Source organism: Trichosurus vulpecula, chromosome 9, assembly GCF_011100635.1.
Source record: "Trichosurus vulpecula isolate mTriVul1 chromosome 9, mTriVul1.pri, whole genome shotgun sequence".
Taxonomy (NCBI): Eukaryota; Metazoa; Chordata; class Mammalia; order Diprotodontia; family Phalangeridae; genus Trichosurus; species Trichosurus vulpecula.
This window is the reverse complement of record NC_050581.1, coordinates 49,268,462-49,290,082: the sequence shown is the minus strand read 5'-3', so window position 1 is coordinate 49,290,082 and position 21,621 is coordinate 49,268,462.

Sequence of the window (21,621 nt, the reverse complement as noted above, 5' to 3'; positions counted from 1 at the left end):
AAGCTGGAGACAATACTCAAGCCAGAGTACAGTGCAACAATCATCTCCCTTGTTCTGGTCCCCAAGCTTCTGTTAATGCAAGCTAAAGTCAAATTACCATTAGGTCTTTTTACACAGGGATCAGAATATAGCCAAGTATCCCTCATCCTGATCATATGCAGTTGGTTTCTTGGACTGAAGTCTTTACATTCCCTGCCACTGAATTTCATCTTATTAGATTTGTACCATTATTCTAATCTATCAAGATGTTTTTCGATCCTAATTCTGTCCATCCAACATGTAGACTACCCCAGGTTTCATAAATATGACATGTTGTCTAAGCTGAAATTTTAGTCAAAAATACTGATCTGAATCCAAAGACAGATGTCTAAAGGTTCTTTGTTAGAGACAACCCTCCATATCAATATTAAGTTGTTAAATCACTAATCATTGGCCCTAGTCATTCAACCAGTTATGAATTTACTTTAAATGTACTATCTTGCAGTCCATACCTCTCCACCTTGTGCATAAGGATCTCTTGGTAGATTTTACCAAAATTTTGAGGACATTGATATCAAAATCTTATTTTTACAATAAAAAAAGAATTTTGGCATAACCTGTTCTTGATGTACACACCCTGGCTCTTAATCATCATCTATTTCCTTTCTAAGGACCCACAAAGTCTGACTGACAATGTATTATGGAGTTCTGCCAAGAACTGAAGGAAAGCTAACAAGTTTATGATTTGAAGATGACACCTCTCCCCTATCTTGTCCTGTAACACTGCTCTTATTCTACGTGGTCTTTCGAAGACAACAAATCATGACTATTATTTTTTTCTCTTCCTTTAGGATATAGTTCATCTGAGCCTAGCTACTTAAATTCACTGAAGGTAGCTAGATTCTCCCCTTAGCCCATCTTCTCTTTATTTATCTTGGTTTTTAATTCCCTATTAGCCATGTTATCTTTCAAAGGTGAGAAATGTTCTTCTCAGTAGAAAAAACAGTGGTAAAAAAATTGAGTAATTTGAGTCATTTGTGTCTTTTCTTTGTTTTATTTGCCATCTACTACCATGTACCACACACCTTGAGTAGCAGAGCTATCTCTTTAAGAACCCTTTTTAAGAACTCTTCTTGTTGTCCTTAGCATTCCTTAGTAGTCGCATCAAATTCTGAGCTTTAACACTCCTGACACTGTTCTTTCTGAATTCTTTTGTATTCACCCTCAGTTACCTGGTTTTGCTTTCTCTTCTGTACTTGTCTTTTATAAATTGAAAGCCAGGGGCAGCCTCACTTTGGGAAATACTCAAAATCTGGGTGCAGACGCTCACCTCTTCCTATAACCCTGACCTTGTGAGGTAGGATTTCCTCCCATTAAATCCTAATGAGAAAAGAATTATCTCTCTGGGGTTGCCTTGCAAAGCTACCGAGAACTCCAAAATTAATGTGCTTTTGGCTTCTTCAAAGAAATGTTTTCCTCCTTAAAGGAGTAAGGGGCAGAGGCAGGCTCTGTGAGGAGGCATCATTTGGGAGTGTAGGACCACTAACTGATTTACCACTAATCACTAACTGCAGATGAATACAAAAAAATGTTTACAGAACAACACCAGACAGGCTCAACCAATAAGAATGTCTCCTGAAATTGAATGGTTGTAATTTATCTCCATTGAGAAGATCCAGTGTTCACATCCCAAAACACCATGTTGTTCTCTCAAACACAACCCCCATTATAACCTGGAAGGTTTGTTACACCTGCATAAGTTCTGTTGATAAGTGTGATGGAGCCACATCTGAGACATGTAGGATTTTGAAAGTCTTTTTCAGAAGGAAACAAAATGATCTCTACCAACTGGGAAAACTTGGATCTTTCTGGCTTTCTCCAAAAGACAGCAATCAAATCGTCTAAAAAATACACTGAAAATTCTTCAGAGAAAGTCAGGGTCATAGAAGGCTATGGTTTTTAAAGACCTCTCCATGTCCCATCACTTCTAAGGAAGGAAAAGTCCCAGAGATTAACCAAGGGTGGGTAACCTGCAGCCTCGAGGCCACATGGGCCTTCGAGGTCCTAAAGTTCAGCCCTTTGACTGAATCCAAACTTCACAGAACAAATCCCCTTAATAAAAGGATTTGTTCTGTAAAATTTGACTCAGTCAAAAGGCCACGCCCAAGGACCTCGAAAGCCAAATGTGGCAGCATGTGGCCTCAAAGCTGTAAGTTCCCCATCCCAGGACTAAACAATTTCCATGAGACTTAGTCCAAGTGACTGGAGTGCAAAATCAGTTGGATGAATGAATTGTAGTTTGAGAAAGTTGGTCTGGTATGAGAAAATGAATAACAATATCTTACATTTGTCTAAAGGTTTAAAATCTTTTCCCACAATAATCCTCTAAGGTCAATAGCCTGTATAAGCATTATCATCATCATCATCCTCATTTTCCAGATGAGGAAACTGAGACTGAGAAATGAAATTATTTTTCCACAGTCATATGGCTAGAAGGTGTTCCGGCCAACATCTGAACCAAGTCTTTTCACTCCAAATCCTACATTCTTAACATTGTAGTTTTGTTTTGAATATGAAACTAATCCTGCCTTTCTCAGAGTTTGACAACCTTTCTACTGAAGCCTTTGGTTAGGGACTTAGAAAAGGGAAGCAAAAGAAAGAAAAAGAAAGCTGTTTGGTGTAATGCAATGGAATGGAAAAAGTCATGGGTCCTAGCTTACTCATACTGGCTGTGTGAATTCAGGCAAATCGTTTTGGTTGTTTCTTCTAAAAAAGAGAGAAAAGGATACTTGTACTACCTACTTTTAAGTGGTTATATGAGGAAAGCAGTCTGATAACAATAAAATTCTCTATAAATGTCAGCTACTACTATTAATAAAGATTTAAGGTTTAGAAAATGCCCAAGGCAAAATATGGACTTTCAACAAAATAGAGGACTTTCAAGCTTTCTCAGTTAAAAGACCAGAGCTGAATAGAAAATGTGACTTTCAAACACAAGAATCAAGAGAAGCATGAAAAGGTAAATAAGAAAGAGAAATCATAAGGGACTTACTAAAGTTGAACTGTTTTATTTACACTCCTACATAGAAAGATGACATGTAATGATTCATGAGACCTCAATATCATAGTAGCTGAAAGGAATATGCATATATGTGTGTGTGTATATATATATATATATATATATATACACACACACACACACACACATATATATGTGCATTTATGTATATGTGTGGGTGCATATATATATGTATATGTATATATATATATATATATATATATAGACAGAGGGCACAGGGTGAGTTGAATACGAAGGGATGATATCTAAAAAAAATAAAATCAAATTAAGGGATAAGAGAGGAATATATTGAGAGAGGGAGAAAGTGTGAGAGAATGGGGTAAATTATCTCGCATAAAAGTGGCAAGAAAAATTGGTTCTGTAGGAAGGGAAGAGGGAGCAGGTGAGGAAGAATGAGTAAATCTTGCTCTCATCGGATTTGACCTGAGGAGGGAATACCATACACACTCAATTGGGTATTTTACCCCACAGGAAAGAAGGAGGAAGATAAAAAAAGGGGGGATGATAGAGGGGAGGGCAGACAGGGGGAGGAGGTAATCAAAAACAAACACTTTCAAAAGGGGACAGGGTCAAGGGAGCAAATTCAATAAAGGGGGATAGGTTAGGAAGGAGCAAAACATAGTCAATCTTTCACAACATGAGTATTGTGGAAGGGTTTTACATAATGATATGCATGTTGCCTATATTGAATTGCTTGCCTTCTTAGGGAGGGTGGGTGGGGAGGGGAGAGGGGAGAGAATTTGGAACTCTAAAGTTTTAAAAACAGACATTCAAAAACAATAAAAAAAGTTTTTGCATGCAACTAGGAAATAAGATACACAGGCAATGCGGTGTAGAAATTTATCTGGCCCTGCAAGAGAAGAAGGGAAAAGGGGATGGGAGGGGAGTGGGATGACAGAAGGGAGGGCTGACTGGGTGTTTTAACAACCCAGCTAGCAGCTTCTCTGGGGGAGTAAGATCCCTCCCCCACAGCTGGCACCAGGGGGCTGCTGGGACCCAGGAGGCTGCCAGGACCCAGGAAGCTGCCGGGAAAGCACAGGTTCTTTTTATCTGCTTAAACAAGGAAAGCACGGTGAAGGGGTTGACCAGCCTACTTTATTCCAGCATTCACTTAGCATACAGACAACATTCATTTAGTTCAGGGGAAAACGCCAGCATTCAGTTAGCATTCAGTTAGTTCAGGGGAGTATACAGACAAGCATCAAGAGACAGACCAAATACAGATTCATTGACTTACTTCAGGGGAAAAAACCAGCACCGTGAGGTTCAAAACATTCATTTAGTTCGGGGGAAAAAACAAACCAGCACCCCGAACCTCAAAACCAAAATATAAACAAATTACAAATATCAACAGACAGACCCAATACAATTCATAGTTACCAACATCTGGGCTCGGCCCGAGAGCAAGGGCTGGCCCAGAGTCACACTTCCTTGACGCTGCTTCCAACACCAACCGGAAGAGGAAAGAGAGAACTTCAAGCTGTCCTCTCCCCTCTTATAGGGTTTTTGACATCATCAAGCGCTGCCTGAATGACCAGGGCCGATTGGTTCTTGACTTGGCCCCTCCCCCTAGCGTAGACAAGGTTCTGGAGCTAACACCTCCCCTCAGCAAGCCCCATGACTCATCACACAGGAAGTTGTCTGCTTCCTGGAATGCTCTTTGGGCTTCCTGCCCCGGAAGAGCAAGCCACAGTGTCCAGAGGCTCAATGAGGTAAGCTGAGTCATTCAAAGAAAACAAAGGCCATTCTGGTTACACTGGGGAACGGGGCAACCAGAATATCCACCATCTGGGAGTGGGTGGGAGGGTTGAAATGGGGAGAAAATTTGTAATTCAAACTCTTGTGAAAATCAATGCAGAAAACTAAATATATTAAATAAATTAAATTTTAAAAAAAAAAGAAAAGAAAATGTACATATTATCTGCCTCTCCAGTCAGAGGACCTGGATTCAAATCCTGATTACTACTTGTGTGACTTGGACAAGTCACTAAACTTCCTTGGGCTTCCTTATCTGTAAAATGAAAGGGTTAGATTAGATGGCTTCTAGCATCCTTCTAAATCTATGAGCTCATTTGATCCTCACAACTACTTTCTGAGTTATGGTACAGAGACTGGAGCAGCAGACTTAAAGAAAATCTTACCTGGAAAAACCTTGGTGAAAAGTCTCACTTCCAATACTTAGTAGCTGTGTGATCCTGAGTATATCATTTAACTGCTCGAACCTCGATTTCCTCATCTGTAAAAGAGGAAAAATGAATAGTCCCTAAGTCAGAATTTCTTGTAAAGATCAAATGAAATATCATGTGCAAAATTTGTACATCTTAAAGCATTTTGTAAATGTTAGCTATTATTACTACAAGCATTATTTCCATTTTACAGGTGAGAAAACTGAGTATGAGAGAAGGTAACTGACCAATGATCGCACCATAATCACATATGATAGCAATTGATTGCAGCTAGGTGACACTATGGACAGAGCACCTGGAGTCAGGTAGACAGACTCATCTTCCTAAGTTCAAATCTGACCTCAAACACTTACTAGCTGTGTGACCTTGGGCAGGTCACTTAACCTTGTTTACCTTAGGTTCCTCATCTGTAAAATGAGTTGGAGAAGGAAATGGTAAACAACTCCAGTATCTTCGCCAATGTGAAAAATGATTTTTTTTTCTATCTTGGAGATTCAGAGCTGACCCCCCAGCTTTCTGCTCCACTGTTCTTCAAAAGGAAGTTACTGATAATGAAATTGCATTGAGTCTTTTTATCTTGGTCAAAGCCAACCCTGAACTGATTTTATCCTACTCAGGCTTGGGTGGAGTTGGATTCTCCTGCCTAGATAGCCCAAGACTTGGAGTGGTCTGTTATGATGGGGGGTGGTCTGATAGAAACGATATTTCCTCTATCAGGAAGGAGAATGATGGCAGGATGATATCAGCCCCTATTGAAAAGGTATGTATCTCTGCACCCCCAAATCCCAAATTGAGTCGGTTCTGGACTTCCCCCTTAAGGCTCCCTAGGTACTCCTGAAGAGATCTAAGCATAATGATGATAGTAGGGAAACCATAAGTTTCTAGGGGTGCTCGAGACCCCAAAATACCTACACGCCGGGTCCTGCCGAAAGAATTTGACTTGAGCCTTCTCAGCCAAGGGAAAAGACAAAGTTTATTGGGGATTCACCATAATGGGCTGTCTTAAGAAATCCCACCCTTTGTGACACCTGTTTTCACAAGCGGGCCAGATTCAATCTACTGAGCTAGATTGAATCTGAGCACCTTCATGGAGGCAAGATGGAGATTATATACACAAAGATAGTGGGACGGATTGAGGGGTGGTCTGGGGTGACTAGAGGAGGGGTTTAGGGAGGGACTTGAGGAGGAGTCTAAGGAGGACGAGATGAGGTCAGACTCCAGGAACCAAGAGAATGGGATTAAAGGTGGAAAGTAGCTGAAGGCATGCATATTGATTCCCATGGGTGGGAAGTAGCTGGACAGCAAAGGACAAAGCTAGGTAGAGATTTGGGTCTAATGATAATGTAAGGCTTATGGCCTTAGGGGAAGACCAGATCTAGTTGGAAGATTCAAGGAGAATTCAAGGGGGCTCCCAGAGACTGTATTCCAGATTCAAGGGGATTCCCAGAGACTGTATTCCAGATTCAAGGGGGTTCCCAGAGACTGTGGCCTCATCACTCCCATGCAATACATGTCAAGTCAGCTTATGAGAGAAATAAAAACATGGACATACACACGACCTAATTTAGTTTGTCTTGCTTAGATCAAACTTTCGGGGTTGACACCAAGAAAACCCCAAAAGCTGTCACAAAGAGTTGGACATGACTGAAATGACTGAACAACAATGAACAATGGTTGATTAATTGGTGAATATCATCAAGTCATTCCACCCTGTATTAGAATCAGTCTTTTCACCTTAGAAGAAAGGTGGATCGATGGTTAGAACGCTGACTTGTTTAAATCCTGAGTTTAAATCCTGTCTCAGACACTTTCTAGCTGTGTGACTCTAGGCAACTTATTTACTGACTTCAGGCCTCCTCAGTTTCCTTATCTGTAAAATAAAGGAGTAAAACTTTAGGGTCTCTGGTCCCTTCCACCTCTAAATCTATGATCCTGAGATTCCATGACCTATAAAATAGAGTGCAGTTGGCAAGTATCAGAGATGGGGTTTGAACCCAGGTTTCTCCTGACTCCCAATGCTCTTTACACCTTTATGTTCTGCTTCAATAGGGGGGAAGAGAAACAAAGAAACAGAAGACAAATCTATTGGGTGACTGGCCCATAGGCCCAGTCCTATGAACATGTACAAAATGCTGCTGGTGAAATTCCCCGTGTGGAAGAAGTTTAGGAGACGAATTCAGGAAGATTTATGATGACTTGTAATGGAAATGTCTTAGAAAGACTTTAGAATATATGTAGACACTCTGTAACTGGTTCTGGTTGGCTAACCTCAGTGGTAAAAAGGCATCTTTTTGATTGAGTGGAGAGTATTCTCAAAAGGCACTATTCAGTTTCTTTACCATCTCTTGGTTTAACTTATTTGCTAACTTCTTCTTGTCAACCTTCCAATGATAGTAGAGAGAGAATATTATAAAGGGAGAGCCCACATTATCTGAGAATGACACATGGCCTGGTGAATACAAGCCTTGGTCCTTTGCCTCAGTCTTCATTCTTTCGGTTTAGGTGAAGAAGATTAACCCAGAGGCTACAACCTTGTAAATTAAGAAATGTCAGGAAAGTGAACTACCCAAAGTTCAGAATTCTGGAAGTTGAGTCTGTGCTGGGTTTTCTAGTCATCGCAGCATCAATGGCCTATGGAGTGACCTTTGACCTATGGGATTCAGCCCAGCAGTAGCTAGAACAAGGACTCATCCAACAGCAATGTCACATTGGACATGTCCTTGATGGGACCAGTGTTATGTAGAAACTGCTTTAAATCTGAGTCCATTCTCTTCTAAAGGCCAAAGTGGTATAGGGAAGCATGTACAACCAAGGTGATAGGAGAAAATGTTTATAGTTCTATATCTTTAAAAAATATTCCTTTGTAAAAACTAATTGATATTAATTGGGTAGACGGAACTAGGGTACTGGTGTCTAGCAATTGGGAAAAACATTATAATAGGAGATCGAGCAAATGACATTAGAGAAAAGAGACTACAACCCCTCCTACAAACCTTGGAGAAATACATAGCCAGCATGGCTCTGAGATAGTGAGTGATGCCAGAGAGATACTACAGGGCAAGAACAAACTAGTGATTATATTCCCAGGTAGGCTAGTCTTCTCAAGGGTCCTATTTCAGCCCTTCTCCTCAATCCAGTGAAAACTGCATTGTGTCTACAATGGGCTAACCAGTCAGTGAAGATCAGAAAGTATAAAATGGGCTCCTTGCCCTCAAGGCATTTACAACCTAATTGGAATAATGACATTTATCTAGGGCTTTGAGGTAAGACTTGAACCTAAGTCCTCTTAACCTGTCTTAGACACCTGGTAGCTGTGTCAACCTGTACAACACAATCAACCTCTTTGTGCTTCAGTTTCCCCATTTATAAAATTGAGGGTTTAGACTTAATGACCTCTAAGGTCCCTTCTAGTTATGAATCTGTGATCCTATAATCCAGTGCTCAATCCACTATGTCAAAGTGGATTGAAAACATCCAGTATGTTTTTTCTCAGCAAACAGGGTTTAGTACTGATGGTATATCTGAATATACTTTTCCCAGGGTGAGGAGGGAGGAAACATTACTTAAAGAAACAGTAATTTTTAATGTAGAAAAGCTTAGATTCCAATTCTTGGTCCTGAAAGTCTTTCCCTATAGAAATCATGTTCTTTGGTGGGCTGTATGTACTCATTAATATTTTCCTTACATCTTCTGATTCAGTGCAGTTATTCTGTTAGGAGGCAGAAATCTCGCTCCGCCTAAGGGATGGGGAACCTGAGGCCTCGAGGCCACATGTGGCCCTCTAAGTCCTCAAACGTGGCCCTTTGACTGAATCCAAGCCACATGTGGCCTCGAGGTCACAGGTTCCCTACCCCTGGAAGGAGAGCCCCAGGAACACCTTCTTCTTCTGAGCTCTGTTCTTCCTGACCTCTGAAGCCACATCTTGACCTCAAAAACAAACCGTCTAGGCTGACTCCCTGAAGAGTTGACGGCTTCCTCTCTGCGATCCAGCCCGGTTCCTTCCGCCTGGGAGCTGAAGATAAAACTGTGTCCTTACTGCCACTTACCTCATCCCCAGCAGTAAGGACTAAGAATTGTCAGGGTATTTGTGGGGCGCGGGAAGCAGCCGGGGATACAGCTTGCTCTGCCATCCATGGAATACCAACCACAAGTGAGGGGGAAAGGTTTATCAACAAAGCAGATGCGCCTCAAACACTCTGGGAAGCAGACACAGAGTGAAATGGTGTCGCTTTTACCCACTCACTCCTCTGAAAATAACTGCATGAGACACCTGCCAAGTTTCAGGAGAGGAGCAAGTGCTGAGGAGCCGGGTGAGGCTGGAGAAAATGAGGCTTAGTGCAGGAGGAAGTAAGTTATAGCTTGTTGCCCGACAACTGGTGTCTATAATAATCCTTTCCATTTGTAGAACATGTTATACTCTTAAAGCACTTTTACCTTCATTACCTCTTTTAAAACCCAGCACAACTCTATGAAATAGGGATGACAGATGGGGAACATGAAGCCCAGAGGCATCCAAATACGATGAATTAGTGACAAAGCCAGGCCTCAAATCCAGATCTCATTTGATCCTCTTAATAACCCAGTGATGCAAGCACTATGATTATCCCCATTTAATGTGTGAGGAATATATAAAATATGTCATTTTACATATGAGAGGTTAGGTGACCTACCCGAGGTCAGAGAGCCAGGCCTTTTAGAGCTCAGTCTGTTGTTGATTGGTTGTTTTGAGTTGTGTCTGACTCTGAGACCCCATTTGAGGTGTTCTTGGCAAAGATACTGGAGTAGTTTGCCATTTCTTTCTCCAGCTCATTTTACAAATGAGGAAACTGAGGCAAACAGGGTTAAGTGACTTGCCCAGGGTCACACAGCTAGTAAGTGTCTGAGGCCAGATTTGAACTCAAGAAGACGAGTCTTCCTGACTTTAGCCCTGGCACTCTATTCACTGCACCATGTAGCTGGCCCCAGAGCTTAGTCTATTTTGGGAGCATAACAGGCTCATAGGATCAAAGATGGAGAGCTAGAATGGACCTCAGAGATCATCTTGTCAAAACTCCTCATTTTAGAAATAAGGAAATTAAAGCCCGGAGAGGCTATTTGACTTAGCCGCACAGGTTATTATTGTTGGTGCTTAGTCATTTCCAATTCTTTGTGACCCCATTTGGGATTTTCTTGGCAGAGATACTGGAGTAGTTTGACATCTCTTTCTCCAGCTCGTTTTACAGCTGAGGAAACTGAGATAAACAGGGTCAAGTGACTTGCCCAGGATTACAAAGCTAGTAAGTGTCTGAGGCCAGATTTGAACTCAGAAAGATGAGTCTTCCAGATTTGAGGCCTGGCACTCTATCCACAGTGCTACCTAGCTGTCCAGCCACACAGGTAGTAAGTCACAAAGATGTGATTTGAACCCAAGCTGTTGGACTCTAAATACAGCACTCTTTTCACTGTACTGCACTGTTTCCCATATGAAGAGAATCAAGGAAACATTTAATAATTCTGATCCCCACCCCCCAAATCAGTAATGACCTTTCTCCCCTCAACCATCACGGAACATATTTATGCAGTGCTTCCTACTGAGTTTGCATTACCTTGATTTGTGTAGGTATCCCAGTATCCCATCCCTCCATAAGACTATAAATTCCTTTAGAGTAAAGACTGCATTTTATTTCATCTTTGCAGCTTCCTAAGGGCTCAGCACAGTTCTCTGGGTAATGTTTAATAGACTGTTGTCAGATTGAACTGAATACAAAACTCAATCACGAAAGAGAATGAGATAAATGGCCATTTTCATCTGGAAACATCGGTAGGATTGCTTATATTCGGCATACTAAACCTTCTAAGGCAACAGTGAGCTACTCACTCTTCCAGTACCAAACGTTGGGGAGCCATGTTTACCAAGAAGTTACAGGAATACAGAGCTCTTCAGTTGAGAGAAAGCTAAGGGGTAACTTGAAAATTGTCCTTAAGACTATGACAATTATGAGGAGGCTAAGCAGTTCTCTCTGTCCACAGAGGACCAGTTCAGAGGAGATGGATTCAATTAAAGCTGAAGAAATTTCAATTAGACATAGTGAAGAATTTTTTGGCTATATGCATAATAAAATTCATGATTAGACTCAAGAGAGGTTGGGGTCCTCATACTTTAAGATAGATAAGAAAAGAATAAAAGGTCTTCTGAACCACATGGTTTAGATGTTGGGTGGAAAACAGTTGTATCTCTAAAGCACCATAGGGAAAAACTTCTATCTAGTTAAATTTTTTTTTGTTTTACTAAAATAAATAATACTAGTTAGCCTTTATATAGCACTTAATAGGTACTTAAGTGGCTCAGAAGATAGAATGTCAGGCCTGGAGTCAGGAAGACTCACTTTCCTGAGTTCAAATCTGGCTTCAGACACTTACTAGCTTTGTGACCCTGGGCAAGTCACTTGATCCTGTTTGTCTCAGTTTCCTCAGCTGTAAAACAAGCTGGAGAAAGAAATAGCAAAAACTGCATTATCTTTGACAAGAAAACCCCAAATGGGGCCACAAAAAGTCCAACATGAACATGACTGAAAAGAAACTGGACACCAACATAGCACTTTAAGATTTATGAAACATTTCACATGAGTTATTTTCAGCTGTTATTATCATCCCCATTTTATAGGACAGGAAACTGAGAATGAGAGGCCATATCACTTAGTCAGGCACAAACAGGTGGTTAGTTATTTAAGGGGGAATTTGAACTCAAGTCTTGCCGACTCCAAGTCTCCACTGTGCCACCTAGTGTCCTGAGGCGAAATCTACAATGTCCCACTCATCCATCTGATATTAAGAGTAGAATTCCCCTCACCTCTTGGTAGAGATAGACTAAATGTACAGAATGATATTTGCTTTATTAGACACAGCTAATCTGTTCAAGTGTTTGGCATAATTATATTAGTTACAAGGGAGGACTTCTATGGATGATAGGGAAGAATTTCTGGATGATAATTTACATGCAAAAAAAAAAGAAAAGAAAAATACCATAGAAGAAAACAAAAAGTTTCAAAAGGGGGTCAACTAGGTGGTGCAATAAATGGAGCACCTGCCCTGGAGTCAGGAGGACCTGAGTTCAACTTCGACCTCAGACACTTGACACACTTACTAGCTGTGTGACCTTGGGCAAGTCACTTAACCCCAATTACCTTGCCTTCCTTCCTCAAAAAAAAAGGGGCACAAACACAGGGCAATTTTGTTATTACCATGTTAAATTTAATATAATTTTTTAAAAAAAACTCTAAAATAGTCCACAGTTTCATATACAATCCTCTTGTTTTCTTCTTTGTACATTGAAATGTTCACATAAATACACTGTGATTGTAAAGTACACAACAAAAAAAATTTTAAAGAAGACCAAAGAATATAAAAATCAATTCAATGTATTTTTTTTTTAAAAAAATCTAATATACTTCATATTTATTATGGTCAGTTAAAGGGGAGGAAGGCAAGGAGAGAAAGAAGGAAAAATGTAAAATGATGGGGGAGAGGAGAAAAAAAGACACCGAGAAGAAGTGAAATTGACTTAGAAAGAAAGATAAGAAAATATAGATGTAGGAACAGAGAGGCCCTCAAGAAAATGGAGCAGGAAAAAGAGCACCAGGCCTGCTACTCCCATGGAGTAGACGCCCCCTCTTGTGGTCTCTTAGACTATTGCTGCAAAAGCCTTTGAAAGCTGTGTTGTGTTTCTGTAGCTGTGGGTATCCAGAATATGACCTCTAGGTAATCTCCGTGCAGGCTGGACCGAAGTTTCTAAAGGACATCAAAAGAGAGGGGCTAGAAAGGAATCACTCCCAGAAAAGATGGATGGCATTTTCTCCCTTCTGGGGAGGAGCTTTTTCAAAACCACCTTTACTCAGCCCTTGAGCCTCCCAAACTATCTAAGCTTTTAAGACCTCAAATATTCTTAGAAAAAGATCACAGCCCAAGAGAGGAAGCTTAGGGAAGAGTCACAGATGCCTATGTTAATTCCACAAACTCAATTCAACAGACACTTATTTGGTGCCTACTATATACAAAGAGCAATAAGTGTGACTGTTGGAGTTAATGTAAAAATTGATATCCTATACCCCATCCCCCTACATTGCTCATGGACACAGATGTTAACTCAGAGCCTCACACTTCAGTAATCTCTCGAGTTCTGTGAGTCAATTCAAATCTCAACCCAATGATCCACCAGCCACACAAACTCCTCTGTTTGGAATCTAAAGTCCTTTACAACTTGGTGCCAACCCCTTCTTCCAGCCTTATGAAACAGTCATCTCTTTCATGAACTCTACAGTACAGCTGATTCAACCTTCTTACTGTTTGTCATAAATGACAGTCCATTTCTGACCAAAATACCTTTGTGCTGATTGTCCCCCATGCTTGAGATTCACTCCCTCCTCGTCTCTGCCTCTTAGAACCCCCATGTTTCCTTTGAAACACAGTTCAAGTGCCACATTCTGCAGGAAGTCTTTTTTGACCCACCCCACACCCCCGTACCCTCTGCCAATTATACTGTATCTATTTTCTTTATATTTCACATATGGCTATATAAATATACATATGTATATGTGTGTATACATATATGTTGTCTCCCCTGATAGCATGTAAGCTTCTTGAGGTCAAGAACTGTTTCATTTTTGCCTTTGGATCCCCAACACCTGACACATAGTAGGCACTTGATAACTGCTTATTTATTGTTTGATTGCTGCAGATGAGTGAGTTGATACAAGACTGTATTCCCTATGGAACAGAAAAGATTAAATATGAACTTGAACCAGTGACTTCAGCCCTCTGGGAAAAAAAAAACATGCTCAACACACCATAGAGGAAAAGGGATGGATCTCACATAGCTTCAGAGACTATGTTCCAGAGATGTGCAAGATCATACAAAATTCTCATTCAATAGATCGATTCTTTTTAGGTTCTTCTGTTATCTTCCCTAAGTTTGAGCCATGTGGTTGTCCTTGTAATTCAAGTCAATTTTTTTTGAAATTTATGTTTCATATGTTTTTTTCAATTAATAAGTATTTGTTTTCTCACCCTCCCAACTCCCTTCCATCAGCTGAAAGAAAACAAAACAAAATAAAAACATACACCAAAAAAACCTTCATAACAAAAATACATAGTCACACAAAACAAATTCCTTCATTGGCCATGTCCAAAAACATGTCACCTTCTACATCGATAGTCCCACTCTGTCAGAAGGGGGTAGCATGCTTCTTCAATTGTCCTTGCATTGAACAGAGTTACGTCTTTCAAAGTTGTTTTTATTTATAATGTTATCATTGTATAAATTGTTCTCCTGGTTCTGTTCAATTCATTCTGCATCAGTTCATAGTCAAGCATAGATATCTTCTCAGTTTCCTCTGAAACTGTCCATTGCAATCACATTTCATAATCTGTTAGCCATCCTCCCCAATTGATAGACACCCCCTTAACTTCTATTTTTTTGCTACTATGAAAAAGAACATCTATAATATTTTATACATTTATAGATTACACGTACATTTACAGATATTTTTCCTCTTTCTTTAATTTCACTGGGGTATAAGCCCAGTTGTCATATCTCAGGCATGCTTAAGTGGATTTTAGGAGACAGTTCCAAATTGCTTTCCAGAATGACTAGACCAATTCACAGCTCCACAACAGGGCATTAATACGCCTGTTTGCCTGTAGCTCTCCAATATTTGTCATTTTCTCTTTTTGTCATCTTTGCTAATCTATGTGTATGAGGTGGAATTGCTTTAATTTTCATTTCTCTATTAGCGAATTGGAGCATTTCTAATATGCCTATTAAGAGTTTAAATTTCTCCTTTTAAAAATTATCTCTTCATATTCTTTGACCATATATCAATTGAGGAATAGTTTTTATTCTTACGCTTTCAAATCATCTTATACAAGGTACTCCAAAGGTCTTAGTGAAAGCTTAAGCTTTAAGAACTTAAATAGTTTTTTGATAGCTTAAAACTACACTAAGACTTTTGGAACATCCTACTTTTAAATTAGAGTTTGGAAAAAAAAAAAAGGAATCTCCTTTGTGAGACCTCATCTGATGTTTGATTCAGAAAACACAATCACCATAGCTATAATGAACTCTTTACTCCAGAAGGACACTTAAAGATTATTTTTCAGATAAGGAAAATGAGACCCAGAAAACCTGAGGTTACATCACTATTTAGTGATATGAGAAATGATTCATTTGAACCCTACTCCATTCCAATCAGTATTAATCAGTTCAGTGTGATTCTGTAATATACATTTAGTCAGTTATCTAATAATAGTACAAGAATAAACATGTAGTAACACCTATTTTATATAAATCATATTGGAATAATTAGATAAGATAGATTCTTATAGCAGGTCTTTACAGTAGGCCTCAAACTTTAATCCAATGCTAAGCTCACTTGCACAACCACAAGAATGTTGACAAAGATATGTCCCTTTTGTTTTGTTCAAATTTCACATGCATGCCTGGCGTGGGTGGTATGGAAAGTCCCCCGATTTGTTCTTCTATGCCATTTCCTCTTACCCAACATGAGGAGAAACTCATACATTTTATGATATTGGCTGCCCAAATCAGCAGAGATATCCTGTGCTTCACCCAACCTGTGACCACCCTATTGATAACACCACTTTTTGGCTGATGGATCATTTTTGGCCCTCAAAAACAGGGTTTATGAACCAAAGATACTTTGCATTTTACTTTGATTCTTCTGGGTATCAAACTCGATAAAAAACAAGGTCCTGGGGCCTCAAAGGCATATCAGATTGTAAGGAAGATCTGAGGTCCCATTCACTGAAGGGGTCTGGTCCTTTTAATAAATGGTTAATAGCTCAAAGTTTTGCCTTTTTTTTTCTTGCAGATTGGACAGTTTTGGCCCCCACAGTGGCACAGCTGGGAACAGAACCAATATCTTCTGACCATACTCTTTCCATTCAATATACTGGCTTCTCCTCAGCCTTAGTATGCTTTAAAACAAACTGAACAGCTTTTGCCTGTTATGTTAATGGTAATATCATATGCTGATGAAGAGAGGAGAGAGAAAAATTATTCCCAAATAAGAAGGCCTGAATTCTCCACACCATATGAATAGGGAACACAAAGGAGAACATGGCCTTACTCAGACTAATGCAGCATGTTCATTATATTTATTTTCCTAAACTCCAATTACTCATCCCCTGCCCAAGCTGTGACAGATTTTCCTTCTCAAGAGGACAGATTGCAGATGCAGGGGGTGGGGTGGGGGAGACGCTGGGCCCAACTATTTTCACAGGAGGTGAGCGGATAAAGCGGGCGTACAGATCACATTTGTGAAGTGTTCCAAAGGCAACAGCTCCCTCCTACAAGTCAACCTGAAAATGATGGGCCATAAAATGACTCATGGCCACTCAATGAGAGCACCATTCAATACTTCAAGGCATACTGATGCTTATTTCCAGGTGCAAAAGAAGTAATGAGATGAACCAGGCCATCATGTTATTTGTTTAGTAGTTTCAGTTGTGTTGGACAACTCTCCATGACTCTATTTTGGGATTTCCTTGGCAAAGATACTGGAGTGGTTTACCATTTCCTTCTCCAGCTCATCTTACAGTTGAGGAACAGAGGTAAACAGGGTTAAGTGACTTGCCCAAGGTTACATAGCAATTAAGTGTCTGAGGCCAGATTTGAACTCATGAAGGTGAGTCTTCCTGATTCTAAACCCAGTGTTCTATCCACTGAGCCATCTCACTGCCCTCAGGCCATCATGACATGTCATGTCAAAGGTTTAATCTTTGTTATATAGTTCCAGGCAAAGCCAAGGGCACCTAATGTGGCAGTACATAGTATATCTAGGATTCACCTATGAAACAGAAATCTCTCACATCCTTTGGAGGTCTCTGCCCTCTCCTTGGCCCTCCACAGGCTCTACTGTGGAACAGGCATAGTTTGTCTTAATCACCCTGCTCCCCCAGGCACCTTTTTCTCTAGGATCATAGGATCCTGGATTTAAAACTCTAAGGGGCCTTAGAAGTCATGGACTTCAGCTCTCTCATTTTATAGATGAACAAACTGAGACCCAGAGAGGTTAGTGACTTGCCTAGGGTCACACAGCCAGTTGTATCTGAAGTGGTCTTCCTTACTCCAAGTCCATATCTCTATCTGCTACATAACACTACCTCCAGGATCATAGGATTAGCATCTATAAGGGGTCTTAAAGATGATATAGTCCAGATTTTTACAGATAAGAAAACTGAGGCATGGAGAAGGAAAGAGAGTTATATAAGGTCACATAAGTAGCAAGTAACAGAGCCACAATTTGAACCCAGGTCTAGTGCCCTTTCTGTGCAGCCCTCCTCCCTGCTACCTCACCAACACCCAGCCTAGATATGTACTCCTGTAAAGTACACTAATAGTCTAGACCAGGGCTGTCCAAAATGGGGCCCGCAGTGAGATTTATTCAGCTGCCTACAAGCATAGAAATTTACATAAATGCTTTAGTAAATGAAGCTGAGCTACAGCAGAGCACTCACTAAAATGGCAGATCAAAATATATTGTCTATTGTTTCAATAAAAACCTATGGCTGGACAGCCCTGGTCTAGACATTTCCGACCTACTTCTTCCCACCAAAAATGACCCATCCTATGACACATTCGCTCCTTCAGGGCCCTGCTGTTCCTTTCTGAAGTGGCAGCAAGCTATCAATTCATCTCCAATAAGATATTAAGGATTAATAATGACTAGTTTAGGGCAGCTAGATGGCGCAGTGGATAGAGTGCAAAGCCTGGAATCAGGAAGACTCATCTTCCTGAATTCAAATCTGACCTCAAAAACTTACTGGCTATGTGACCCTGGGCAAGTCACTTAACCATGTTTGCCTCAGTTTCCTCATCTGTAAAATGAGCCAGAGAAGGAAGTGGCCAATGACTCCAGTATCTTTGCCAAGAAAACCCTAAATGGGGTCACAAAGAGTCAAACATGACTGAGAAAATAACTAAACAACAGTATCAATGATTAGATTAACTCTGCCATGAGATGTTGGCATTTTAACAGAAGTTTCTGGAGATTTATGCCCCAAGCCAAAGAAAGAAATCTCTAATGGTGGAATTTTAGGAAAGGCAACAAGTCAGACAAGCAAGGGATTTGGCTGCCTACTCTCCCAATATGCCATCAGATGAGATGTAGATGTAAATCATTCAGTAAAATACTCTATAAATGGAAGTTATCATCGTTATTATGGTTGTATTTGGATTCTCTGTCCTTTGACCTTCTTACTCTCTTCCCTCTCAGCCCTTTCCACATACTTGTTTCCAATTTCATAAAAAGGGGAGGGGAGCCACTCCTACCCCCATATCCCAACAAACTGCTTGTTCCCACTTTAAACATGCAAACCCACTCAGAAATTTGTTCACAGGTGGTCCTGACAGAGCCCATACCAGAGTGTTCTCAATTTTTGGTACACTCTGTACACCCTGCTTGCCTTTCCCCCATTCCCGGCCGCCTCCTCCATGTATACAAGCACATATGTATGCACATGCCCATGCTGCATGTGGATATACCCACTCCTGAATCAGAATCTAAAGAGTAATTCTGTACCAGTAAGGAAAGTGACAATGTGGTGCAGTGGGAAGCACACTATATTTGGAGTCAAAAAAGTTATGTTTGAATCCTGGCTCTTTCACTTATGACTTGGGTAACATTGGACAAATCATTTCACTTTTTTTTTCTTCTTTTCTTTTTTCTTCTTCCTTTCTTTTCTTTCTTTCCCTTACTTTTTAATATTTGAGATCAGGTCTCTCTATTTCACCCAGGCTGGAAGTGCACCACTGATCAGAATGGAAGTTTGTAGCTACTCTTTCCATCCCAGAATGATTCACCCCTCCTTAGGCAGCCTAGTATCTTTGTGTACTCCCGATTGGCCAATTGCAGCTCCTAAGTCTCAGGCTAAAGTGATCTACCAACCTCAGCCTCCCCAACAGCATGGATCACAGGCATGCACCAGGCTTGACTATTTCACCTATAAAATAAGAGTTGAACTAAATGATTTCTAAGATCTCTTCTCTAGCTCTAAACCTTGAGGGTTTCTCATTCACACTTCTACTATACAATACAGTTTTGGTGGGCAGGCTGCTAGCTCCCTGCTTGTTCCATTCTTCATCTTTGTGTCTATAACCCTTAGCTCAGTGCCTGGTACATTGCAGTTACTTTATAAGTTGCTTGTTAATTGACCTATTTACTACAACTACTCAGGGACTATGGAGTGAAGCTGATCTTGGGGCTATGGCCTCAAAACTATAGCATTTCTACCCACTACTCTACTCTGTGAGGACAGCTAAGTAGCTTAGTAAATAGAGTGCCAGGCCCAGCAACAAGAAGATTCTCTTTCCTGAGTTCAAATCTGGCCCCAGACACTTACCAGCTATTTGACCCTGAGCAAAACACTTAACCCTGTTTTTCCTTATTTTCCTCATCAGTAAAATGAGCTAGAGAAAGAAATAACAAACTACCTCATCATCTTTGCCAAGAAAAATCCAAATGGGGTCACAAAGAGTGAGACATGACTGAACAACAGTCTACTCTGTCTCCGTGCTGTCTGTCACAATTGCAACTCAAAGTCTCAACAAGTTTCTTTTTTAAATTTTTTTTCTATAAATAAGCACTTCTTTTCTCTCCTCACCTTACCCCCTCTTCATTAGAAAAAGAAAGAAAAAAGTCCTCATATCAAATATGAATGGTCAAGCAAAACAAATTCCTACATTTATAATGTCCAAAAATGTGTCCCATTCTGTACGTTGACTCCATCACTCTTTGTCAAGAGGTGGGTAGCATGCTTCATTATTGGACCTCTGGAATTATTGTAGTTGATGAGTTTTGTAAAGTGAATCAAAAAATTACTTCGCTATAGAAACCTGTGTGCATAACCTGTGTCCCAGAAGTAAAGCCCTAAATGAACAGAGACCAAGTTCAGACACGGGCTTGTCACATATTAATCTTTGGCGCATGCTCCCACCACCAGGTTCCCCCTAGGACAATCAGAATTTGGCTTATTTTATGCCTACCTCCACCCCAATTTCTTCCCTAGAAACATGAAAATAAAGCTCGCATCCAGGTCTATAGGAAAGGTAGAATTACTTTCAGTTTCCATGAAATCACTTGGGTTAGTAATTCACTGAATATAGGACAGGGTTTTTTCAGTCTGACAAAATCACAAAACACAAAAGACTCAAAACTGGGTCCATAAGCAGTGAAATAATTCTTCTCTCCTCCCCAGCTGGCCTTCATCTCCCCAAGAACTATTCTAATAGGGTTGATGTCAAAGAAGGAAGTATTTGAGGTCTCCCAGTCCTCCCAAGTTATAAAATTAACCTCTGGTTGAAGCATCCATGAAAGAGTTTATAATTTGAGGTCCTTAAGTAGTCAATCCCTTTCCCCAAGACCATAATTCACTGTATTAAGGAGGGCAAGGTCTAAGTTTGCTCCTCCACGTCATGGCTCTGTCTTTGCAGCTCCTTGACTCAGCTCCATCTTGGTCCCAAAGTCGCTCTGTTGGTTCCACAACCTGGCATTGTCTGAGTTGTTTCTCTTCTTCTCTCCCTACGTAGTACTTTGTACATAGTAAGTGCTTAATATATGGTTTTTTTCATTCATTCATTTATTCCAAAATGTCTATTGAACCTAAGTACTTTACATTTTTAGAGATCTTTTAACCATAGGTAGAACTATATGTCTGGAGAGTGGTGTAGATCCCTGAGACATGTGGGGTTCACCAGGGGAAAAAGGATTAACTCTCTGGCAATACCAAGTCTTTCCTCTTGAGGGGAATCTCAGCCACAGAAAAGTACTATAAATCTGTAAAGGTCCCTAAAGGAAATGAAGCTTACCAGGAAGAGAAAATGTTAGTTTACCGAGGGCTTTCCAAAGGGTGTCAGTGATAAGCTAGTCCCTCGGGGAAATGAAGGCACAACTGAGAAGAAAGAAGAGTTGTGTGTTCTATTTAAAGGTTTTTTGTGCCCTTTGTGTTTTGCATTTTCTATTGACTGCAATGAAGTCTATTCATTTTAGCGGTATTGTCAGCCTGAGTGCCCTTATAGAAGCATCTTTTCCGAAGACCATGGGGTTGGGTCAGATTGGGAACATGCCTTGGGTTGGGAAAAAACTAAGACAAGCATCAGTGTTCCAGGGGAGGCCTGATATGTCAAAAAAGGAATGATATATCAAAATCCCCCAAGACTGATGGTCCTATAAATCCTTGGTCACAGGTACAATATAAATAGCATTTTCCCAGTTTCCTCATACACTTTTCTGCCACTGTGCATTCATATTACCTCTTCCTTCTCCCTCCCTCTTCATTTTTGAGCCTCTTGTATTTTTTTTCTTTTAGCCCCAGAGAAGATGT